The sequence below is a fragment of the Pongo pygmaeus genome, chromosome 4, assembly GCF_028885625.2.
Source record: "Pongo pygmaeus isolate AG05252 chromosome 4, NHGRI_mPonPyg2-v2.0_pri, whole genome shotgun sequence".
Taxonomy (NCBI): domain Eukaryota; kingdom Metazoa; phylum Chordata; class Mammalia; order Primates; family Hominidae; genus Pongo; species Pongo pygmaeus.
Window position 1 is genome coordinate 92697606 of NC_072377.2, and position 25656 is coordinate 92723261.

The window sequence follows — 25656 nt, forward strand, 5'->3', positions numbered from 1 at the left end:
AATTTCTAAATTCTTTATCACCTTGGGTATTTTTTTTTTTAGTTTTTGGTGATTATTTAATTGCAGAAGCTATTATGATATAATTAGTTCTGGTGGATTAAGTGCTGCTTAAATACTAAGACTATCCATTCTCTTTTGCCCCACGCCTCTCTACTAAACTGCAGCTCAGTTCTGCCTCTCAGAATATGTATGTTGAATAACATTGTGACCACACAGTGCTCATCAAAAACTATTGCTCCAGCTGTAATTTTAAATGTTGGAGGTGGTTCAAAATTTTAAAGAGTTATATAAATAACACGCGTTTGACAAATACACATAAAAATAGTTATAACATATTGAAATCACATGAAAATATGAAAAACCCACAAAACATAATTGCATCATATATTTGATGTTGCTAGACACTGTCCATCTAACTATTTCTAGAAAAAGTCTTAAATGTCACTCAATGGGGCAACTTTCCTGTGTTTCCTATAGTCTTACCTTAGAAGCAAGCAGCATGTTAGAATGGTATTTCCCATGCATGTTTAAGACCCCAAAGATACAAACAAGCTCTCTCTATCACAGAAAGCCAATCCATGAATCCACAGCAAATGTATATAGGACAATTTCCTTTCCTTTCATTTAGCTGAGGCCGGTGGCACTATCGGCTTACAGGACTATGCCTGCCTAAGCGCTTATTCACTTCAAGGTGGAAGGTCAGGGTGAGCAGATTAGAGTGTGGTGATAAGGCAGAAGAGACAAGAACATCTACAGATCCTGATTTCAAAATACAAATAACTAAACAAGCAGCAAAACATCCTTGGAGAAAAGTCTCAGAAAGACAGAGCTCCTGACAAACCAAACTTAGGAGAGTTCCTCCATATCATCACTCCATATTTCACAACTTTGAATGAGACCATTTTTAAAAAGAGCAGAGCAAGGACTTAAAAAAAATTTTCTTAAAACATGCTGGAAAAAAATTTTGCCAAAGAGAATGTGTGTATGTATCTATGTATATATAAATGGTTGATAAAAATGCCATTGAATATATTTTCTTTTTTGAAATATGCAAAGCAATGTAGAGAGGAGCAAGTTTAAATTTCAATAGAACTAAACTTTTGTTTTCTGTATAAATAAATATTTCTTGAGGTATTGCCTTCAGAACATTTCTAAAATGCAAAATTTAGTATGAAGTACACGTGCAGAGTCATATGTGGTGATGATGACACTAAGTAACTGGTCATGAAGTAAAGTCTGTCATGAAACGTGGTTTAGAACATTTGATTATGGGTCACCACATTTCAAGGCTGTCAGTAAAAATTTAAAGAATTAGGAAGGTCAACAATAGCTCACGCATTGTTTTCTTAGCACAACATTTTCTCTAACCTAATTTTTATGCAAAAACTATATTATAAGGTCAGTTTCAAGTATCAATTTGTAGGAAGCCTAGAGAGGTGAAGAAAGAGATTATTTAACTTTAGTAATCTGTAAAACTGTTTTGTGTGTATATGAAAAAGGAATATAATAGCTAGCCTACATGTAGTAAAATTTCAAGTTATGCTGAGAACTTTCATGATGTACAATCAACCATAAGCTTAAAATAATTCCAACAGCCTTGTCGCTACTTTTTTTCCACAGGAAAGAAGCATTCTTAGAAAATGACAGTGCTACATATAAATAATCACTAATTTAAAAAAAAAAAAAAGAAGAAGAAATGCTCTACTATAGTTACACTCTATAGAGTTACAGTCTTCTGCATTTTTTTTTCTAAAGAAAAAATGCCAACCCAGATAAAAGAAAACTAAAATGAGGCTGCTTACTAAAAAGGGGAACTTCATTTATGGCAGGCTTCTGTTCATTTTGAGTTTGGCATAAGCAGGCAGATGAAGCACTTTGCCTTCGCAAAGTGGTTTGAGACCCAAGTCGAGAAGAATTTCTTCTGGACAGATGCTAAAGATCATTCTCCCACTGGGCTATCTCATTTACAAACAAGTTCCCTTGAGTGACACATACCTCCCCTCCTCTATTTCCCTCCTCCCTCCCTCACTCTTTCTTGCCCTCTTCCTCCCTCCTTCCCTCCTACAAATCTCTCCCAGTAGCACAGAAGAATTTTGACAGAATGGCAGGAAACACGCACACAGACTGGTCAGGGAAGGATATGATGTCAGCAACCACGAACAATAAAAGGTGTAAAGGTGCTTCCTTCCCTAAACTGTTCCAGAAGTGTAAAATGGGAACCAAAACTCTCCACTTCCTTCTCTGAGCAGAACCGTCTGAGTGTGCTGTGCTGCACACCCCACACACAGAGGCCTTGGAGAGGTTCAGATAAGGGACAATGAGGACAATTCAGACCTGGGGCGTGATTTTTAATTTCCATCTTTAAAACACCTGAGAAAAATTCATGTCAGCTCTAGGTTAGTGTTTTATTATGATTGCTTTAAGAAATGAAAATAAGAAAACAAACACATTGACTTCATTGAAATAGCACATATATCTCAATTATTGTTTACCAGGCCTTACAAAAGTCATCGTACACAGTTAATGCAGTCATATAATTGGAATTTACCCTTTGAGGCAAATGAAAAATTATATGCAAGCAAAGAACCAAAATAGATACATTAAAATTTTTGGTTAAAAAAAGAATTATGAAAACCGGCAAAAAAAAAATCAATGCATGCTGGTAAAATATGCTAATCATTTGTTTGCTCCCACACTAAAAAAAAAAAAGATATACTGAGGGGGAAAAGATTCTTATGGTTATTGAGGCTCTCAAGGTTCTTTGAAAAAATTCGAACTAGGAACCAAAGTAAATAACACAAACTCTGCATCTATAGTGAAACTATTTATCTCCTCACTATTAGGTTCTTTCTAACATGGAAATGGCATTCTACATAAGGTTTCTGTAGGAAGAAAACCACATATCAAGTGTATCTGAGTCATCATCAGATTTCAATCATCTTCCCACAACACTTTGATTTAGAAGTTAAACATAACCTTCAGTTACGTGTTTTGATCTTAGAGTGAAACTGCCATGCCACATTAAAAGATGTGGGAAGAAATTAATTCTCTTCTGCTAAACTTATCTTTGCAAAGCATGAATTTTGCTGCAATAAGTACAATGCAGTCACTTAAATAAAAACAGCCTATGAATAATGGTAAAACATTGAAATATGTGATGTCAATTTTCAAAAAAAAATTCTGGTTTTCTTTGATTCATATTAGCAGATCTTTTTGATTGACTTACATTTTCACTAACACTAGCATCCTCAAATAATGTTTTGTAAAAACTCAAAGCTGAAAACTGAGCACACTCTATCACACAACACTAAATAATACTGTTAAATAAATACAAGCTGGATACATCGTAAGGGGCAAAAATGAACATAAGCCCAGTTGCTGCAAGGCTGGTATTGCTAAATCAAATAATTAAATGATTCATTATCTTTTAAGTGGAAAACTTTGCTCAATATGTTACATCTAGTTACATTTAGGTTTCTATTTCGTGATTTGTTTGAAAAAATGTATGAAGCATGCAATTATATTTTGGTTAAAAGGAACAGGCAGAACTTTTACTTTTTTTCCATTAAGAGCTATTCTGAACTTCAAAAGGTATAATCAAATTACTACTCCTATTGATGCTCGACTGCATGATGTCTTGAGTTGAGGAGTATTTCTTTGGCCTTGAAAGTTGCTCCGTTTCTCTCTAAGCTTACCATGTATTTTATAAATGTACCATTACCTTAGCTATGAGTGCAATCTGAGTTTATTTCCAAATCACATACCCAAGACTCATTCTTCTAAGGGTAATAAAAGAACAGCTATTCTTTTCCACTCGATAAATACCATCATGCCATTTGCCAATTTATTTTCCTAATTTATTCCAATTTAGTATCAGTATGAATTTCGAACCATCTTCAAGTCTCAGTAACATAGTACCACATACACAAATAATGTTGACCATCTTTTCTAGTGCCTCACATCTGCCATGCTCCTTCCTGCCACTAGGCCTTTGTGTACTATGCAATTCTTTCTGCCTGGATGTTCCTCCTTTCCTTTTGTACCTCCTTAACTTCTCCTCCCTTCTGTCTCAGCTTCAGTTTCACCTCCTCAGGAAGTACTCCACGCCCTCCTGATGACATCGAATTTCCCTCTCATAAGATCTAAGCACTGAGTCCTTCTCCTTTGTGGCACTTGCAACAATTGAAACTGTATGTTTGCTTGTCTTCCTCAACATCTGTTATATTTGTTTGTTTCATCGTTTTATCCACAATATATACCCTAGTGTCAAACATATAGAAAGAGCTAATGACTATTAGTTGACTGACAATCAGTTAAGATGTGTATCTCTCAACTGATGTATTTTCTTTTCTTCAGCTTCTACTTTTAATGACTACTACTAAAAATATTTTACTATTTTTGCTTATATAGAAGCAAATCGATAACCTCACTTAATACTTCCTCACATTTATATAGCATCTCCTATGTGGAATTAGAATAATTTGTACTGAGAATTAGAAGTTAAATGGATTTTGGGGTCAAAAAGAACAGGGTTAGAATTCTAGCTTGGCACTTGGACACTGTGTGACTCCAGACTGATTATTTAATCCCTTGGAACTGTTGTTTCCTTGCCCTACCCATAACTGGGAAAAAAATTTTCATTTGTAGGATGGTTATGATCATAACATGTGGTATTATACGTGAATCCTGGGTACACAGTAGTACTGGGAATACGGCCTACTGCTCGTATGATTGCTTCCATTTGAAGGCATAAAGTAAAAGTCCTATCATATAGTAATGCTATCAAGTGAATAGTGTAGTCCTTACATTTACCATGAAGATCTCACTTTCCGAAGCTAATGATTAGCAATTCTAAACAGATAATGCCTCATTTATCCTGTAACAATAATCACCAAATGAAGAATAAATTTACAGTGTTAAAAAAATTAAGAAGTTTCTCTTACGTATCAGCTACGGAAGAGCTTCAGGCTGCAAAAGTGGAAATAACTAGGGAAATACATCAATTTTCCCAATGACCACGGCTGCTGAAAACTCCACATTAATGCTTCTAGTCCTACTTTAATATCTTTCCCCAAGGACAAAAAGAGATGAAATGTATGTCAGAAATATAATAAGGCTAAAAAGGAACTCGTTTTCAAAACCCCTGCAATTAATTTAATAAGTGGGCCTAACCTGCCATTATCCCTGACATAAATCATTTTATTTACACAGTTCCAGAATTTAGGAGACACATACCTTTATACAGTTGTATTGCATTATAAACAATTTAATAACTGTGAGGGAAGCACAGTCTCCCTGTCATAGTTATCCATGGTCTATTTTGTCTTGGACACTTTTTTCACACTGCAGCTAAAACAGCATTCTCTATTCCCATGCCAAAATAAACTCCAAATGGTCTAAATATGTGAAGAACCTTGTGCTATCCAACCCTACCACAGCTTTTAGTCTTTCCACATCATATTAGGTAATTAATTCAGGGTTCTATCATGTCTTTGCTTTTCTAATTTTTCACAACAGTGCAGCCACCATGTTTTCTTTCAAAGGCCTCTGAGTGATGTGGTAGGGCTCACCACAAAGGTAAAGCCTGCACTGTCTTATGACAAAGCAAGAGCTACAATTTAACATCACAGATTGTGTTCTGTTTCCCAGCTCTAACCTCTCAGTAAGCACATGCAGCTGGATTTTTGTTGCTGTTATTGAACAAAGCAAGTTAAGCACTCTACAACATCAACCTCAGTGAAACAAAATAGTCTGTAAAGCAAGCTAGGCTAGAAGTCGGAGATGTTGCTATTATACATTTTCATGTTATTATGATAAAAACATCTAAATTCCCAGGCATCTCATGATCCTGTTAGAAAAAAAATTATGTTCATTATATTCTTCATCTTTAATATATCATATTTCATGATTAAAATGGAAATACTCTAAAAATATTTTTCTCATATGCCTATAAGTGTTGAACACATATTTCAGTCTTACTGATACATTTGTGCATGTGTGCACATGTGTGCACAGCACATGGAAAAACACATTTTAGTCTGTCGAAATGTGTGAATAAAACAATAAGAGTACAGTTTAAGACACCTGAGTTGTCTTGAGTATTATCACCAGTAAATAATCACAATATAATTATGATTGTGGTGTGAATGCCTAAAAGGACGTTCTCAGTAAAAGCTTTATTTTACTCTGCATTCAAATATTATGTTAAATGATTGAAAATTATGTCCTTGAAAATACTTTGCTTCTTTCATTATTTCTTTTCCAATTTACTTAACATTTAAAGATGACCTTGAAATGGGAAGAAATACCATTGTCCCCCTGCCAATGTTTTTGTTGTACATTAAAGAGAAAATGCTAGATAAATCATCTGTTATTTAAGTGGAATGTCATTTATTTTTATCTCTAAACCTTACACATTTAGAAGGTTTACACAGAAACTTTACATGCTAAAATATGTGATGTTCAAAAAGCTATCTCTCAAAATATATATGATATTGCTATTATATGCTATTTGAGAGATATTACTATCTCTCAAAATATATATGATATTGCTATTATATGTGGCTCAACATGGAACTCAGTGATTCATCAATTTTTCTATTTCTCTTCATCTCTTTTACAGTATCCTAATCAACCTAATTAAGGCTTTGTTCATCTGAAACCTCTGATGACAATTTGTTTAACTCTATCCCACTGTGGTCTTCTTATAAGGAGAATTAAATCTGATCTTCTGACAGCAATCATTAAATGATCCCAACTGGCCCCAATTAAACCACATGGCTCATGGGCTTCCATACAGTCAAGTGCCAAGTTCTCTGTTTCATTCACACATTGTTCTTTACCTTGGTTTATTTTCTTAAAGCCAGTTAAGCATGTGTCTTATCAAGTAGAACTAAATTTCCTTATGTACATTAGCTCCAGACACAGTGTGTCAATTGACTGCACACCGAAGTACCACATAGGACTTCTGAAGCCATTCTATATAGCTGCAGAGGTACTATCGAAAAAGAATCTTTACATTTATTTACTCATCCTGAAATTGACCCACATGTACATTCTCGAAATAATACACGTGTTTAAACAGTTCTAGATAACATAAATCAATAATAACTTTTATTTGGCTTGCTTATAATGATCTTTTAATAGAAATTCTCTGCATTTAGAAGTTGGGCTTAATATTCTATTTTTTTTTAGCATTTGAAATTATCTCTTTACCTCCCTCTAAAAAAGCAGTACCAAAGTAAGACTTCTGAAGTTAACCTTTCTTACCCTTAATTTCTGCTCTAATTTTTTCACATGTGCTCAATTGTAAGTTCTGTAATGATGTTCCCAGGCCTTCCTACAAGCGCAGGTAGCCTCAGGATTTAGAGCTCATTGATTGTGTGCTACTCCAGGGAAATGACTGATTAAAAACAGCCTCATGAGGAGGAGTAGCTCCTATTCACATCTGGCTCATCTGATTCTAAAGTCTAATACCTGTATGAAAATTTGATCCATAGATTTAGATTTTGAACAACTGCAGCAGTTTACCTAGAATATTTTGATGTCAAAGCAGAAACAGTTAAATTAATCCCACTATGACTGGTGTCTGACACAGGTTCTGAAGGCTTTAATCAATTACCCTACTTTCTTGTGAATATAAACAAATACACTGTATTTTTATATCTATTCTAATTATGGCTATCACTGATCATCTGCTGGTATTTGATGCAGGCTATCTGTCACAGTTCTCAGAGCAGATGGATTAGAACATATCTGTACATCCTAATCATACATTAAAAACTGTTAGAGAATTGAAATACATGCTATGCATCTTATGGGACATTAGCCTTGATGGGACATGTAATTGTTCTTATGACTCGACCAACAGATGTAACTGCAAAGAAAAACGAAAATACAATGGAATTTTTAACATAGTGATATATTTGGTAATGCCAGGAAAAACATTATGTGCATTTTCTTTATGATAATTAAATATATACCTGATCATCTATTCACTTAATAACTGTATCCCTCTCAAAAGAGGAAAATTCAAAATATTTGTTACAAAATGCTGATGATGTAGAAAAGACTTACCAGCCTTACAACTGACTGACTTTTAAAAATGTGTAATAAATGTACTAAAATTTTAGCAAAGCAGAACAGACACGGGATGTTGAATTATGAAATATTTCTCATGTATTATAGTAATCTCCAATAAGATTTGATGTTAATTTTAGAGCATGCTTCTGCTAAAAAGGGCAAACCCTGCAACAGATTTAGTACAAAGAAGCTGAAAATATCCTGTGGAAAAAAAAATCTGTAGAGAAATCAGCCAGCCCAAATCCTGCCATTACTCAGCACTGTAGTGACGTGCGGATGTTTGTAGTGGTTTGAGGAGCCAGCAGGGGTGGAAACTCTACGTACTCGACTCCAACATGATTGCAATTGAACCTCATCAAAGTAAGAGCTCGTAATTTGTCACAGAAAACAGCCAATTAACATATGTTAGAAAAAGGCTTCATAAAGATAATATATGATTAAAGACCCAGTGCAGCTGCTGAAAATCAAAACTGTGCATTTAAAAAAGAAATCTCAGCCTGAGCTTCCGTATGGTTAAACTGATAATGGCTACTATGATTTTTTTTAAGTAGAAAAATATAATTATAGTGCTTCTTATAAGTTTGGGGTTATGGCAAGGGAGAGCTGGGTACTGTGGCACTATTTACTATGCCTTACTTAGTTCTATAAATAGTTGAAGCCCTTGCCAAAACTCTGTAGTTACTTTGTTATAGTGCTATTTTAAAACACAGACCTTCATTGTGAGCTAAATGGCCTTCAGGATGCACTTTGTAGTTATAGCATTCCTCTCAAAACTATATCCTCCCTTTATCTGTGCAAAACTCCAGAACAAGAGACCTCTCCATGACTGCCCTGGCTCACTGTAAAACATGCTGGGGCTGTGTAACACACTGTTCAAATACTTCAGAACTTCTCTCAGGGTGGTGGGCAGGAAGGGTGACAGTTAAATGTCAGAAGTGAGATTAAGGCACACACATGGAGTTTAGGTCCTCTAACAGGATGCGGTCCACACTACCTGCCACAGCTTTGGAGCAGACCAATTACATGTAACATACTTGGTGTATTCTGATTGTAGATTTCAGGTTGGACTACATGGGAATCAAACCCTGGCTAAATCACTGTAATGGGGTATACCATGAGTCAAAATCATGATGCTTAGTATCACAGATATCAATGACAAAATTCAATCATTAGTCACAGAGACATGAAGTTGTCAAGCATGATGCTACGTGCCAGGGACACCACTGAAAACAAAACAGAAGGTCTCAGTCTTCATGAAGCTCACGTTCTAAGGGGAAAAAGGGCAACACACAAGTGCACCAATACGATGATTTTAGATACAGAAGTGCTATAGAGAAAATATCGCAGTGGAATGGACCAAGAGGTGATGAAGTGGAGAAGGGCAGAGGTGGCTATCTATTGGGCTGATTTATAGGGAGGGGTTATTTGAGGGGATGACGTTTGAGGAAAGCCCTAATCCACGATGGAGTCAGACGTTATTTGGAGGATGAATACTCCATCACTGTGCCTGTCACTGGTGGTACAAGCCCGGCTAGGTCATAGTTTTCTAAACCCCAGTCTCTTCCTCTATAGAGTGGGAATAGTAACAACATACACATTCTATTATGAGGTTGTGAGGCTCAAATAAAAGACAAAACCACACTCATTTGTAAAAATTCAGATGGATACAACTCAATTTCATACACTAATTGTGCAAACTTGCTTCCTTCACTTTGATATTATATAATTTTATAAAAATTATAAATAGTTCAAAGCTCTAGGAATATAGCGTAATGCAAAATGTTTCTAAATTGACATCAGTTGAGTCCAAAAGCATCCCTCTTCCCTTGAAATGTGAGTATTTTGTGATGGCAGTGGCCACTGGTTGAAACAGCTCTTTTCATTTCACAATGCTAACTATGGATAACACCATGAAGAATCTGATAAATACAATGCAAAATTTCTGCAAGTGTAAAATACAGAATTATATAAAAATCACACTTTTTAAAATTTGAGAAATAAACAGTCTTACAACCTTACTAATGTAACTTGTCAGTGGGCTAGGTTGATTTATTTCATCTCTCAAAGGACCCAACTCCCAAGTAATCAGCAGAGCTTTGATTAAGATGTCAGCAATATTTGAAAATCCCAGTGTCTCACAGTATTGGAAATATTCATGTATCTTTGGACATCCCCACCTATAGAGTAAGCTGTATAGCCTCAAGCCAAACAGATTAATTTCCAACTTGGAATGAATAGACAAATTGAATTATCTAGTATTTTAAATGAAAGCATTTTTAAGAAAAAAATACAGGCCTGGCGCAGTGGCTCGTGCCTGTAATCCCAGCACTTTGACAGGCCGGGGCGTGTGGATCACCTGAGTTCAGGAGTTCGAGACCAGCCTAGCCTACATGGTGAAACCCTGTCTTTACTAAAAATACAAAAAGTTAGCCAGGTGTGGTGGTGGGTGCCTGTAATTCCAGCTGCTCGGGAGGCTGAGACAGGAGAATTGCTTTAACCCGGGAAGCAGGGGTTGCAATGAGCTGAGGTTGCACCATTGCACTCCAGCCTGGGCAACAAGAGAAAAACTCCGTCTTAAAAAAAAAAAAAAAAAAAAAAAAAGGAAGGATTATAAATTCTAATAAATAGAAAATTAAAGGACAACAGGCTCCCACTTAACTTTTAAGGTTATGAAACAGAAATGTCTAATGACAAATGATAGTAGTTTAAGGAAAGAGGTCAAAATTTCCTATGCCTTAAGGAATTAGGGGTATATATTTTCAATTCTCCCTCCTCTTCTTTGGAGGAAGTTGTAAATAAATTTGATTCTCTATTCCAAACCATTTCTTCTAATTTCCTGTTTGGTGAACATAATTTATCAGTTTTAAAATAGGATAAGTTATATAATTTACCATGAAGCCTAAATGAACACTTATTAATTTTCATTTACAATCAATCAAATGTCCTACAAAAGAAACATAAATTTGAAAGTTTTTTAAAAATAAAAACTATATTTTTCTTTTCTAAATGTATCATGGTATAGATATTATAACAAAAAATTGCATTTGATTTTCTTCTCAGTGCTAACCAATATTTCACATTGCATTCTCACCTCCCTCCCTGTCTGTCTAGTAGGATGACCTCTGGGATACATTTGCTTCACCCTCCAAAACCCAGTCATGACTGCATACAAACCAGACATGGAAATATGAGTTTCTCCTCTCTACTTGTAGCATTCCTCACTCCATTTTTTCATTTCATCACCTTTCTTTATCTCTTTTTCCACATGTTTGGAACTGAGGGGATATGGAAAGTGAAACTGTCAAAGAGCTAGGAATAGAGGTGTTCTCAGACGAGCAAAATGTTTCCTCCATACAATCCAGGCAGGGCAAGGACAGGCACGCTGCAGAGGGATGTTGCCCTGGGCCAGAGTGAGCTGAGATAGTTTCTAGGCCGAAGGCCTAGCAGGAGGCTCCTTATCTCAGCATGTCTACACATTCTGTCCCAGGCTGTTTTCAAGGATAGCCCAAGTCATCCTCGGCAGATAACACTAAACGGAAAGTATTACAGCGCTTCCCCTGTAAAAAAGATCATGTACTATAGATCAGAAGTTACTAAAATGGATCCTATTTTAGCCTGATTCTCTCAAACCTAGACTCTAAAAGAAAGCACTCTCGGGTGGAGGCAAGCTCACGACTTTCCTTTCCTTAGAGATCCCAAAGTGCCTAAATTAGCATTCCCCAAAGTGGATTCCAGAGACTACTGGTTCCTAAGATTTTAACAAGCTGTTTCTCAAAAAAAAAAAAAAAAAAAAAAGTCAGGAAATCAAGTCAAATATATTTGGAAAACTGATTTCTTTGTTATAGGACTTTTCATATTCTTCTACATGCTGAATGCCATAATCTGGACTATTTCCCAATATATTTCAGATATCCCTTGGAAATGCTAGCTTTAAAGAAAATAACAAGCTTCTTCCCTCTGACCAATGAATACACTGCAGTGCTGAAATACTTCAGACCAATACTTGGCTCAGTGCTTGGCACAAGGAAAATACAATAGTATTGCTGAAGACATGATAAAACAATGGAAAACTTTTTTTTTTCAGTTTTACAAAAAAAGTGCAAACACAAGATCAGGTGCAGAAAACTGCTGTTCACTCGAAGTAAAAGTATTAATAAATTATTTTGCCATTAAAGAGTGCAATTTGTTTCCAAACCCCAAAGCACTAAGCGCAAAGCAATACTGCACAGTGGAAAGAAAGCTCCATTTGGAGTCAGACTCTCAGTTGGGTTCACCAGCTGCATATCTTTGGGCCAGTCAACTTCTTTAAGTCTCATTATCCTCAGACATAAAAAGGGAGCCGGCTTCAGTTTCTAAGACCCCTTTCAAGTTCCTAAATGGTATGCATTCAATAAAGGAGGAAAACAAAACAAAACAAAACAAAAATGAGGGTTGAAATGATTCTCACAAAAGTATCATCCCAGAGAAACAATAAATTGACAAGTTATTGTTTGGATAAATAGAATTGTTTTCTTCCACATTTTAAAATATTGAAAGATACGTTCACCTCAGCCTCAAGCAATATAAACAGTTAAGACCAAGGTTACATTATGCACTTTGGACCACTAATCACATTTAGAAGTTTAATAAATACATAATAGCTAGGAAAATACTAAGGTATTAAAAGCTTTACATATATTAACTCTAATCCTCAAAACAGCCTATGAGGAAGGCACTATTACAATTTCCATTTTACAGAAAAGAAGGCTGGAGGACAGAGTGGTTAAGTAACTTACCCAAGGTCACACAGCTAGTGTTAAAGCTATAATCAATATCATCAATATATCAATATATCAATATTGGATCAATATATCAATCCAGTCTCACACTCAGAGAGTCAAATCACATACTCTGTTACTTCTCTATGCTGCTAAGTAATATTCAAGGGAGTACTTCAAATTCTATGTAGAAAATGTGATGTTCAGGAGTTGGTGGAATCTACAAATTATTTTTAAAATGAGTGTTCTTCAACCCATGTCACATTTTCTTATTCTTGATGGCAAAAATGAGTTTACTTCCCTGTGCCAGCAGGGAAACAGAATGTAAGTTACATATTTGTCTTTACTATTATAATTTACTGGATGATCATCAGTAGCTGTTTTCGGTTTGTTTTTTTTCTGCTTTCTACAAATGAATGTGGTTGTTCACAAGGAAAACCAGGTAAATGTATACTGTATAAATCAGTATATATGCTTCACAATTCCCGGAAAAAGAAACCCAAAAGAGTTGTCTTCCTGATAATGGGTCAGGAGAGTCTATTTCACTTATGATGAAGATAAGAATTACACAGAATTCTCATCTGAGAATTACAAATGAGAATTACACAGATATCTCATCCCCAAAGCTTGAAGCAGTCATTTTGCTTTCCTTCAAAGTACCTTGCGTAGGTTTCTAAAACACACCTAACCAGCTCTGGTATGACCCTGGCCATTATCCTTACCCTCCTCCTCTTGCCACTCCTCTTCTTCCTTCTCGTTATGCTCTTTCTCTTTCTTCTCCTTATCTCCTCAAATTATGGTCTACTACAAATCCTTCTATTTACAGGGAAGTTTTCACTTCAAAATTTTATACAGTTACCTACTTCTTCAGAATACTTTGTGTTTTAGAGCTCTGAGTTTAATTGTGCAATTCAAGCTCTTTAGGTACATTATTTTAGAAGGAATTTTATGGCTATCAACTTTATAAGACACACACCTAATAAAATATACTAATTGTATAAGAACAGCTGACATAATTGGCAATATATTTATAATTGTTGGAAAATACTGCATATTTTGGTGCATTATAGAAGTTAACATGACAATTTTTTCACAATGTATTGTGTAGCCTTGCTCTATCAGAGCCTACAGCATGAGGAAGTGTGTGTATATATATATTCAGCATTTGTCAGACTTTTTTCCTACTTTCATAGGCAGAACACCACGTACCTATATTTGTACATATATAGTACATCTATATTCACTTACATAATTATATATGTTATTATAGTAGTTGATAAGAACAGGTCAGAACCATTATAAAACTCCATAAGGCAACGATGCCACATTATCTATCTATCTATCTATCTATCTATCTATCTATCTATCTAATCTATCTTATCTATCTAATCTATCATCTATCTATCTATCTATCTATCTATCTATCTATCTATCTCTACCTACCTACCTATGTAAGACTGAGTTCAATTTCAGATGCTAGGCAGTTGATGGTGCAAAGTAAATGCTCAAAATGGCTGCTTCTATATCCCATGCACTCCAAGAGGACTTCTGGTAAACAGGAAATCTCTGAGATTTGTAATTCAGTAAGAAAGAATCTGTTGGCAAATACTGCCTTTCAAAGTGAAGACACCTCTAGGATAATTTTTATGTCCGTGTCCCTCAGGCCTGTTTGTGGGTCCAGTAATAAGTGTTCTGAAAAGGAAAGAGTGCATATTACTCTTATATGCTAAAAAAGCGGACATTTCCATCAAGTAACTAGTTCACATACCAAATTACTATTTGGTCACAATCCTGAGGATTCTAAGTTTCAAAATTATATAAGAGTATTTGTCTTTTGTATCTTATGAAATAGAAAAACAATAAGCATAACAAAAGCTCTACCAAGTCCCTTTGAAAAAAATTAGTTAATATGAATATTTAGTGTTTCACTAAATTTACTACGGAGAATTCCAGAATGGACTTGGAAATTTCAACTGCCTTAAAATGGATCTTTATGAAAATGATAAATTTTGCCATGTCAAAAAAGAGAAAAAAAATCATTTCTTTTGGTTAGAAATACATATTTGTATTTTCCATTCATCTAAGGTAAGAGTAGAAACACCGGATATTAATATTGGCAAGAGTTATGCAAGGTCATATCATTTTTCCCTCCTTCAGATAATACCATAGCCAAATTATTTCACAAAGATTCCACCTCTCCTATTTTTAAGGCCTTCCGGAAAAGGAGCAACATAACCTTCCTCAGTATCCTATTTTGATGTTTCACAACTCTCACTCTCAGGAAATTCTTACTTATAGCTAATCCCTCACAGAATACTTTATGTCCACTCCTCTTGTTCTGTCCTTTGTACAGAGAACATTTGGTGATCACGTCCTCATGTCATACACTTCAAGATTGTGTATTGCTTTGTCTATTCTTTTAATCTTTCCTTACGTTGGTTTTTATTTTTTCGCCATCTTTGCAGCTCATCATTTCACATCAGATTTGCCTAGATCTCTGGAGTCCAAAAATATACATAGTCCTTGAAAAGTGCTTTTGTTGTATATTCTTATCAAATAAATATTTTTATTTATCCACACTCTGCATGAATTTTAAAGTAAATGTTTACCTTTTCACTTATTTCAATTTTGTAATTTTTCCCTTGCCAGATTTGTTTCTAGCCAACTCTTCCACATTTTGTATTTAGAGAGTTTATTTTTTTTTCTCCTTGGCTTCAAGATTTCTGACCACTTCTCTAGCTTACCAAGGTTATGCTGAATTCCTATCTTTCAAGGGCCAGACCTCAAGCACTCTTTATACAGGATTTGTTAGCATTTAAAATGTAATGACTAAATTATTTAATTCACTATTCCTTTAGCTACCATTAAAATCTGTGTGTGGTTTAGATGATATTTTCCCAATTTATGGATGAGGATGTCATATGGAAGAAAATCAAAAGCCTTAGAAAGTTGAAATTATACCTATCCTTTTTCCTTCACAGTTTATTAACAAAGATGAAAATATTCTCATGGGACCAGTTCTTATATGATGCTATGTTGCTTAATACTCACGCCCTGAACTTTTAAAGATGAATAACACATGGATTTCATGGCAATATTTCCTTGTACATTTTTAAGTCTGCAAATAAGAGAGTTACTAATTGTGGTTCCCAGCGTCATCCTTCATTTAAGAAATGTTATCAGTGTGATAGTTAACTCCTAGTCTTTACTCAAAAATTCTTAAGACTAACAGCCTGTGGCCCCGTAATGTCATTATGTTAAAATAGTTCCTGCTATTGAAATGATCTTAGGGCTGGGCACTGTGGCTCACACCTGCACTCCCTGCACTTTGGGAGACTGAGGCAGATGGATCACTTGAGCCCAGTTCGAGACCAGCCTGGGCAACATGGTGAGACCCTGCCTCTACAAAACATTTAAAAATTAAGTGGGTGTGGTGGCGCATGCCTGGAGTACCAGCTATTCAGGAAGCTGAGATCAGAGGATCGTTTGAGCCCAGGAGTTTCAGGCTGCAGTGAGATGTGGTTGCACCACTGCACCTCAGCCTGGCCGATGGAATAAAACCTTGTCTCAAAAAAAAAAAAAAAAAGAAAGAAAAAAGAAAAAAAATTGATCTTAGGCTTTAGTCAAACCTTTCCAGGAGGAGTTCCATGAAATTTGTTTTGTTTCTTAGTATCAATGGATTCTGTAAGTCATACATACTTGTATTACATTTCATGTATGTGGCTACAAGCATGTGTTCATTTCGCTGCTTAATAAAGGTGAAAAATAAAGCAAAGAAGCATTTCATTTATTCCTTCACTCAACAACTTTTTTCTGAGTCACTACTATGTTCAAGGCACTATTCTATGTAATATGTCAGGGAATAAAACAGACAAAAATTCATACCCTGGTGGAAGGTACACACTCCTGGTAGCACATTAAAAATGGGCTACGTTTTATTTTATCTTTTGTTGTCGTTTTTAGTTAAACAAATTCATAAAAATCGTCTTTTAATTTTGATTCTCCTTATCCAACTTTAAGCCCTATTTCTTAGAACTTTTATTTTTATACTATTTTAAATTTCTCCTATTCTCATAATACATTCAAATTTCCATTCCTCATACAGATCTTTCTTTAGTCAACCAGATACTCCTTTTTAAGGCTTGTGATTTCTGATGAAGTGTTCTTTGACCATTTGTGCAATCCTCTATGCTACATAGTATATTTTATAAGAAATATCTTGTAATATTTACAAGTTCTTTGAAATCTGCTCCATTAAAATTCGTCTTTCCTATTGTCGACTTCTTCAGATGTTTAATTCCTACCTGTGTTTGGGTGCTAAAATATTAAGAATCCGGCCAATCACCAGGTTTGATGAAAACTAAACTAATTAATAATAATATTTTCCTAGCTTTACTGAAATAAAAATAATCTAGTAAAACAAGAAAGCTAACTCACTTTCATGTTTTCTGATATTACATATCTGTGGAATCTGTGACTGTAATATTTAGATATTTCTATTATATGAGGATGAAAGCAAGTAATCAATGACTCTCTAACATATAGTAAAAGAGAGTGGATTAGAAACAGTGCCATTACAGATGTCAACAGTATGGAAAAAAATAAAACAGAAACTACACAGTGAAAAAAAATTTCCTGAGAATTCATTCATTTAACAGCCACAAAGTTACAGTACATAAAGAAATGGGAAATACTGTGATAGTTTCTTTGTCATAATTTTAACTTTCATTAAGTATGTTGAAAAAATTCGCAGGAGGAAAAAGGTGAGATAAAGGAGAAAACACCTCTTATGTGTAGGTGGATGTCTGCCAGTATGTCAACTTCCTAGACACATTTTTTATGTGCTTATGAGAATCTAAATAATAATAATCTTCTTTAAAAACATGATATTCTAGGTTAGGATCTCAATAATTTGTGAAGAAAAGCAACTTTTTCTTTTCCAGAATCCTTGAAATTAAGCGTGGGTTCTATTCTGGAACAGTGAAATGTCTGGACTGGAGAGGGCACGTGATGATGCTGACCACAACCATCTCCCCAGAGAAACATACTGCCCCTCCTTCAGTCCTGCTCTAGAAGGAGAAGGAGTGTATGACGGACAGAGATCATCAGTGGCTACTGATTGGGAGCTACAAAAGACGGAGTTATTTTGGAACATCCTGATATTTAGGGGGTGGCATCTTGTCAACCCTAATGTTTTTCCTATCTCATTTTTGGGAGGGATGAAGGGCTTTATAAAAATCTCTCTAGTTATGTGTGTATTTTGCTTGCTTTTTTTTTTTTTTAAAATCCTATGGTAAAAAAAGCATTTCTATTTCTATTTGGGTTTCTTACTCCATTATCCATGTGAGATGGATAGACATGCTACATCACATAAAATATTGTTTGTGTGTCATTTAAATTTGGTTCTCCCCCAAAAAAACCCTCAAAGGTGAACCAACAAATTGTTGAAATTAAGCTAAAAAAATCAATCCATCTTTGGAATTCTATTGAGACATTGCAAAAATGAGGCAGACCAATTATTAGGCAGACAATTTATGTTACACAATTACATTTAAACTGCGTTTTTCGTGTGTCTGAAATTCAAGTTTTATACCTCATTCATTTTTTCTGACTCAATTTCTCCACAACAAAGTGAGAGGTGTTAACTATGTAATATGTATATTTCTTCTATTTCTAATTAAAAATTTTGTTAGCTATGATCTATTGAAACAAATATCTATGACTTTCTCTAATCCAGAAAATTATCATGTTAACAGATTCTGTTTCAAGTTGGAAACACAGAAGAAAAAAATCTGAAGAAATAAATTTGAAAATTGGCAACAAAGTCTTAAATTGTGTTTGTTTCTGTGGAACTTTTTTTTTTTTTTTTGAGATGGAGTCTTGCTGCTCTGTCACCCAGGCTGGAGTGCAGTGGTGCAATCTCGGCTCACTGCAACCTCTGCCTCCCGGGTTCAAGCAATTCTCCTGCGTCAGCCTCCTGAGTAGCTGGGACTACAGGCACGCACCACCACGCCTGGATAATTTTTTTTGTATTTTTAGTAGAGACGGGGTTTCACCATGTTGGCCATGATGGTCTTGATCTCCTGACCTCGTGATCCACCCTCCTGGGCTTCCCAAAGTGCTGGGATTACAGGCATGAACTATCGCACCCCTGTGAAACAATTTTAAATCATCCTAGTAAAAGTGGTAAAATTTAATGAGCATGCCCCAGGCATGTTATTTCTATATTTCAATTGGACCTTAATCTCAGGTAAGTTTGAAATCTCATGATTATACTTCATATTATATTTCTGTTGAGGAAATTAAGGCATTGAAAAAATGCACAATTTGTCCAACTTTATACTGCAAGTAAGCAACGAAACTGGGTTTTGAGATAAGGGAGGCTGACTCCAGAGTCCAAGTTCTTGAAAAGTCCTAAGGAAATATTTTTATCATGTTGTTTTTAAATTTTGTATGTCAGAGTCCAAAAACAGTTGACAGTGACATACATATATCAAATTCAAGTACAACCACGATCAGAGCTTTTATCTAAAAATACACCTTGAAGTTTATTTGTTATTAGATTAGAGAAGGGTGTTTTGTTTTGTTTCTGCTTGGTTTTTTGTTACCATTCTTTGAAAACTGGGAAAATATACTGCTATTTGTAGTTTTAATACAGTACACCAAAAATACTAAGTAAATCTAACTTTTTCTCTGATTCAAATTATATTTCTTAATGCACTTCTATTTAAAGTCATTCCAAAAACAACTCTTTTCCTCATGGTTAAGATTTTAAATAGTGTTATAGTATACCAGCAAGTATTTACTTACAACTTATAACTAGGGATAAGATATCTCTAATTTTCCATTTGGTGTATGTCAGTAATGTAAACATAATTAGGAACTCTGACTATATAGATTAACTTGACAATGAATTGGAAAAAGGTGCTGCTAAAGGTTAAATTTATAGAGGAATTGGTGAGAAATGCCATATTCTGCAATTTATTGAACATGCCTTATCTAATAAATTTCTATGCCCTTCTTATCAAATGATTCTTAAGAGTTCTGTGTATGAAAATAGTTCACCTTGTGCATTTAAAATTACTCATTGATTGTAAGCAACTTTTTAATACTTTACAATAGATAGGATACTAAAGAAGTCAATGACCAGTGAACCTGTTTTAATTCCATAAGTTAATTAATTTGAACTGCATGTAAAAGTTGAAGCCAGAATGAACATTACAAATAACGAACACTGAACTGCAACTGTCATATCCTCCCGTGTCAATGGTGCCTATAATTGCTGTTGTCAACAGCTGCTTCAAATTGCCAAAAGACCCCAGAAACAATTCAGGAAGGAAAAGTTTTTAAATGGATCCACATTATGGAAAAAACTCTTCCTTTATAGTCACTGTTCATTTCCTGCATTGAAATATGACGTAGAAACCACTGTAAGGAAGAAATTATGACCTGCTTAAGGGCTTTTTAATAAGTCAAACTTTCATTATGTGAAACTTCTTTTTTGTAGTCATTTCAGTACCGACATACCACTAAATCTGAGATTACAACAGCAGTAGAAGTTTTGAGGAAGGGTACACTTTTACTTTTTGTCATGATCTTTTCCATTCATTTACCTGAATCTTATGCATCACAGTTCCCTTCCTGTGTGATAAGCTTATCTAAAGTAGGAAACAAGCAATAATGCATATGAGTCTTCTATGGTGAACATCTCAGAAGTTGGTGATAAAAATACACATTTTTATCTTACATAATCTAAATAAATTTTAAATGGTAATAACACTAACTTAGGGTGCAGAAAACTTTTTTTTTTTTTTGAGATGGAGTCTCGTTCTGTCACCAGGCTGGAGTACAGTGGCGCAATCTCAGCTCACTGCAACCTCTGCCTCCTGGGTTCAAGTGATTCTCCTGCCTCAGCCTCCCAAGTAGCTGGGACTACAGGTGCACGCCACCACACCCAGCTAATTTTGGTGCTGATAATTTTTATAAAATATATAATAAAAGAATTTTCTTAACATTGAATTTTCAGCCTATATCTTCTTGATATGTGCTTTCAGCTTATTAGAACCTTGTTAAAAGTGGTATAACATTCAATTACATATTTACTTCTATAATAAAAATAAAATATACTTTAAGTCTTTTTTTTTTTTTTTTTTAATTATCATACTTTAGGTTTTATGGTACATGTGCGCAATGTGCAGGTTAGTTACATATGTATACATGTGCCATGCTGGTGCGCTGCACCCACTAACTCGTCATCTAGCATTAGGTATATCTCCCAATGCTATCCCTCCCCCCTCCCCCCACCCCACAACAGTCCCCGAAGTGTGATGTTCCCCTTCCTGCGTCCATGTGTTCTCATTGTTCAATTCCCATCTATGAGTGAGAATATGCGGTGTTTGGTTTTTTGTTCTTGCGATAGTTTTGAGATGCATTCTAGCTCTGTTGCCCAGGCTGGAGTGCGGTGGCGCAATCTCAGCTCACTGCAACCTCCACCTCCCGGGTTCATGCGATTCTCCTTGCCTCAGCCTCCTGAGTAGCTGGGACTACGGGTGCCCATCACCACGCCAAGCTAATTTTTGTATTTTTAGTAGAGACAGGGTTTCATCATGTTGATCAGGCTGGTCTTGAAGTCCTGACCTCAGATGATCCATCCACCTCTTCCTCCCAAAGTGATGGGATTACAGGCGTGAGCCACCATGCCTGGCCTACTTCAACCCTTTACGAAAGTGCTACAAATATATGGCATTTCCCCATAATGACAGAAAAATGACAGCAGCAATACCATGGAGTAAACTGTCATTTCAGAGAGCAAAAGGAAAAAGAAAATCATTACAAAAATCACTTTGTAATATTTTTGTTAGGATAAAAGAAAATTAAGCAGTAAAGTTCCAAGGAGAAATCTCTTTGTGCTCAACATGGTAAAAATATTATTCAAACACAGTTTATCCCTGCAGGGAGATTACCTGTAATGCCGCCAAGGTCACTGTCAAGTTGTATTAATGGCCATATTCAGTATGTCAGTCACATGAGTTGGAGCTGCCTTCTTCTTTTTTCTACTGCATAATGACCAGCCTCTAAATGCACACTGACAAACTGAGGTGAGTGAATATGTTTTTCCAAAATATAGATGGAAGAGTTTCATTCCACCAACTCTTCTATTTTATTGTACCAAACACGTGGAATGGATATAGTCTGGCAGGAAAGAGGTTTTAAATATTCTACTTTGAAAATTGAACCATTTTTGAAATGGCACTTTGAATCTTAAAGGGAATTATTTGTGGCTGCATTGTGAATTTTCTTTCAAATGCACATTTGCTTATATCGCTGCAAAAGCACGAAATATTTTTTAAATGCAGGAATGACGTCTTTTTATATCAAAAATGTCACTGGAACATGCAGTTAGTAACAGAATGATTTAGTATTCAATAGTTAAGCTCTATTGCAGATTTGTAATTTTCATTTATCAATATTATTCATCATTTACAGAAGAAATGTGAGAGTGTAGACATATTGGCTTTTGAATATATCTACTGACTAGAGAGTAGCAGTCATATTTATGTACTTAGGGTAAAAATAGATTAACATATCTTCTTTACAGGACTTATATTTAAATAGAATAAATCACACTCTGAAAGAATAAATGATATTCTAGTATGTTATAATAAGACTTGCTCGTAGGAGACATCTCTATTAAAAATTTATCACTTTAGCCCTAGAATACCAATGTAGTCCTAGTTTTGAGATTAGCAATCTATTATAATATCTGGAAATTTAGCAATTTCAATTTTCAATTTGCTATCAGAACTCAGCACTGATTTCTTTGTTTCACTTACATACTTTAATTCACCAAAACATTATTGAAATGACTGGGAAAGAAAGAAGACATGAAGAAGCACTTCCCTGCTTACATCAGCTGACCTGGACAATATTTTAAGACTATATTTAGAAAAAGATCAGAAGAGCTGAGTACAGCGACAATTCTCTGTGCCAACTTCCTCTATTACCACTTTTCTTTTCTTTTTTTTCACTTAGTAACTTGACTATAAAACATATGTTAAAAAAAGGGAAAGAGAATAATCCCAGGACCTCTAGATAGAATTTTAACATGTGAATCTGGTACATAAAGTTAGATACAACATCAGACACCAATCTATACCTTTCATATGAGACTACCATTTCTATTCTGTTTATCTCATTTATATTTACACAATTTTTGGTAATGACTTGGATCATAAATGCATTACAAAGGAGTTCCTCAGATTTGAATTTGAACACAAACAATGATTATCTAAATTACAAAAATTAGAGTCAAATAAATTCCACTTATAAAGTACATAACTAAAAAATGGCAATACACAGAGTGCAAATAAACTTCATTCAGCACGCTTACAACTATGCTTACAACTAGCAATTGGGCATAAAATGTAACTAAAAATCCATATATAATATTTTAGCTGAGATTTTAAATCTTTAATTGTCATAACTTTTAAAAAGATGATATAGAATAATTTGCCATTTAAAAAATTCCTCAAAGGTAAAGAGCAGAAAGACGTTGTGGAGAGAATCTGCTGGATTAAAAAACTTAATAATGATCTGTATTTGAAAGACCAAAGTTATAGTGGCCAAAACCATTTTAGTAGAGGATAATAAAGCTAGTTCCAGAAAATTGGTTGAATGGCTACAACTTTCTAGTTACGTAACAGCTCTTATTTTGTAAATATTGGGTAATCTTACACGGACGAAAAATCATGTCCTTAAGGTAAAAACTCCCATTTTCATACATTTCTATCTCTCTACATAGTAATGATAATAGGCAATATGCTAAGTGCTTTATGCATATTATTTAATTCTTATAATTATTCTAGTCATAATAAGGTAGATAAACTGAGGCACATTTTGAAATCTTCAGTAGCATAACTTCTCATGCCACACTGTTAATTAGTGGTTTGCAACTGGGGTAAGCACATTATAAAAATGGGCACGCTGATGAAAATTAAGTTTGGATTTTGGTAAAAAAACTGACACTCTTGGGGATACAAATTCCGTTTACCTATGTAATTCTTCTCTGTGAAAGAGTTAGTTAAAAGATTTTCTATACTAATGAATAAGGTATTTATAGTTCTTAACGGGCGATGTAGAAGTAGTATGTGTTCTTGGATGACACAAAAATTCTTCAATATTGGAAAATACTTCTTAAAATAACATTATTGTGAGCCAGGCATGGTGGCTAACGCATGTAATCCCAGCACTTTGGGATGCCGAGGCGGGTGGATCACAAGGTCAGGAGTTCGAGACCAGCCTGACCAATATGGTGAAACCCCGTCTCTGCTAAAAATACAAAAATTAGCCGGGCATGGTGGCGCCTGCCTGTAATCCCAGCTACTCAGGAGGCTGAGGCAGGAGAATCGCTTGAACCCAGGAGGCAGAGGTTGCAGTGAGCTGAGATCACGCCACTGCACTCCAGACTGGGCGACACAGTGAGACTTTGTCTCAAAAAAAAAAAAAAATTATTGTGCCAAATACTTTAAAGTACTTTAAAGTATTTTCAATTTACTTGTTTCCTAAATTATTTAATTTGAAAATAAAAAGCATTCATAAATCCACATGCTCCAACTGCTTAACCCTTAAAATTCACATATCTAAGAGCCAGCACACATGATTTTGGCTAATCTGTTGAATTCTATGGAAAATATCTCTTCTTTGTCCTGCAAAGATTGCAAAACTTATTTGTTAAAAATAAATAAATAATAAGGTCATATGCACATAATATATATACAGAGAATGAATGTGATATTTGACTAACACAATGTTATCTAAGACTCAATTTAAAAATCTACAATAAAAGTTTGAACGTATTTATTCTATTTAATCTGTGTCTTAAGTGTTTAACTTTATATCAATCACATTCATGATTGGTCATTATCAAAGTTTTGTTTTCTCTGTTTCAGGCAAATGAATCTGCAAGTTGCCTTAAGAAATTATCTACCGTTAATCAATATTTCAAAATGCAGAAACTTCCTGAAATTAGCAAATCCAGTATACTCTAGATCCATTTTTAATTTAATAATTTGAATTGAAACCATTAACATTTCTCTCCAATAATTTTTTAAAAAAACACTGAAGAGATAAATGACAAAAGTAAAGTTATATTTAATGACTTTAGGGTAGCTTGTAGGATAATGTAGGATTATGTGGTAATTATAAAATCTATTTCCTAGACCTCTCAAAAGGCAAAAACCAAAAATCTTTCAAAGCAAAATTTCCTTTTTTTTAATTATATTTTAAGTTTTAGGATACATGTGCACAACGTGCAGGTTAGTTACATATGGTATACATGTGCCATGTTGGTGTGTTGCACCCATTAACTCGTCATTTAACATTAGGTATATCTCCTAATGCTCTCCCTCCCCACTCCCCCTACCCCATAACAGACCCCAGTGTGTGATGATCCCCTTCCTGTGTCCATGTGTTCTCATTGTTCATTTCCCCACTGAGTGAGAACATGCGGTGTTTGGTTTTTTGTCCTCAAAGCAAAATTTCTTGACTGTAAAAGCTTAAAAAGGATAATGATTGTTAATCCTTGTTTTGTGTCATGCACTATTCTATTCATTTTACATACATTAGTTCATCTAATCTCCAGAAATATGCTTTGTAGTATTATGCCCATTTTACAGATGAAATGGAGGCAAAGAGGACTTCTTTTGCCCATGGTAAGAGGTAGATCTAGGGTTTGAAGTTACACGATCTGACTCCAGCATCTGCTTTTTAACTATTACACTAAAAAGAGTCCAACATTTTAATGAAGAATAATGGCTAT

General features: G+C 34.9%; 1 protein-coding gene across 29 annotated transcripts in view; it reads right to left on the bottom strand.

Annotated features, from left to right (window-relative positions):
- Positions 1-25656, bottom strand: part of MEF2C (myocyte enhancer factor 2C) — a 167163-nt gene that overhangs the window by 105992 nt on the left and 35515 nt on the right. For 2 of the 29 annotated variants that reach the window (XM_054489546.1, XM_054489545.1), the window contains exon 1: positions 1803-1973. The exons of 26 other annotated variants lie outside the window; for them this stretch is intronic. The gene's annotated coding sequence lies outside the window, so the exon portion shown is untranslated. Of the gene's footprint in view, positions 1-1802; positions 2066-25656 lie in introns of those variants that run through there. One more of the 29 variants, XM_063664961.1, reaches the window with a different exon arrangement.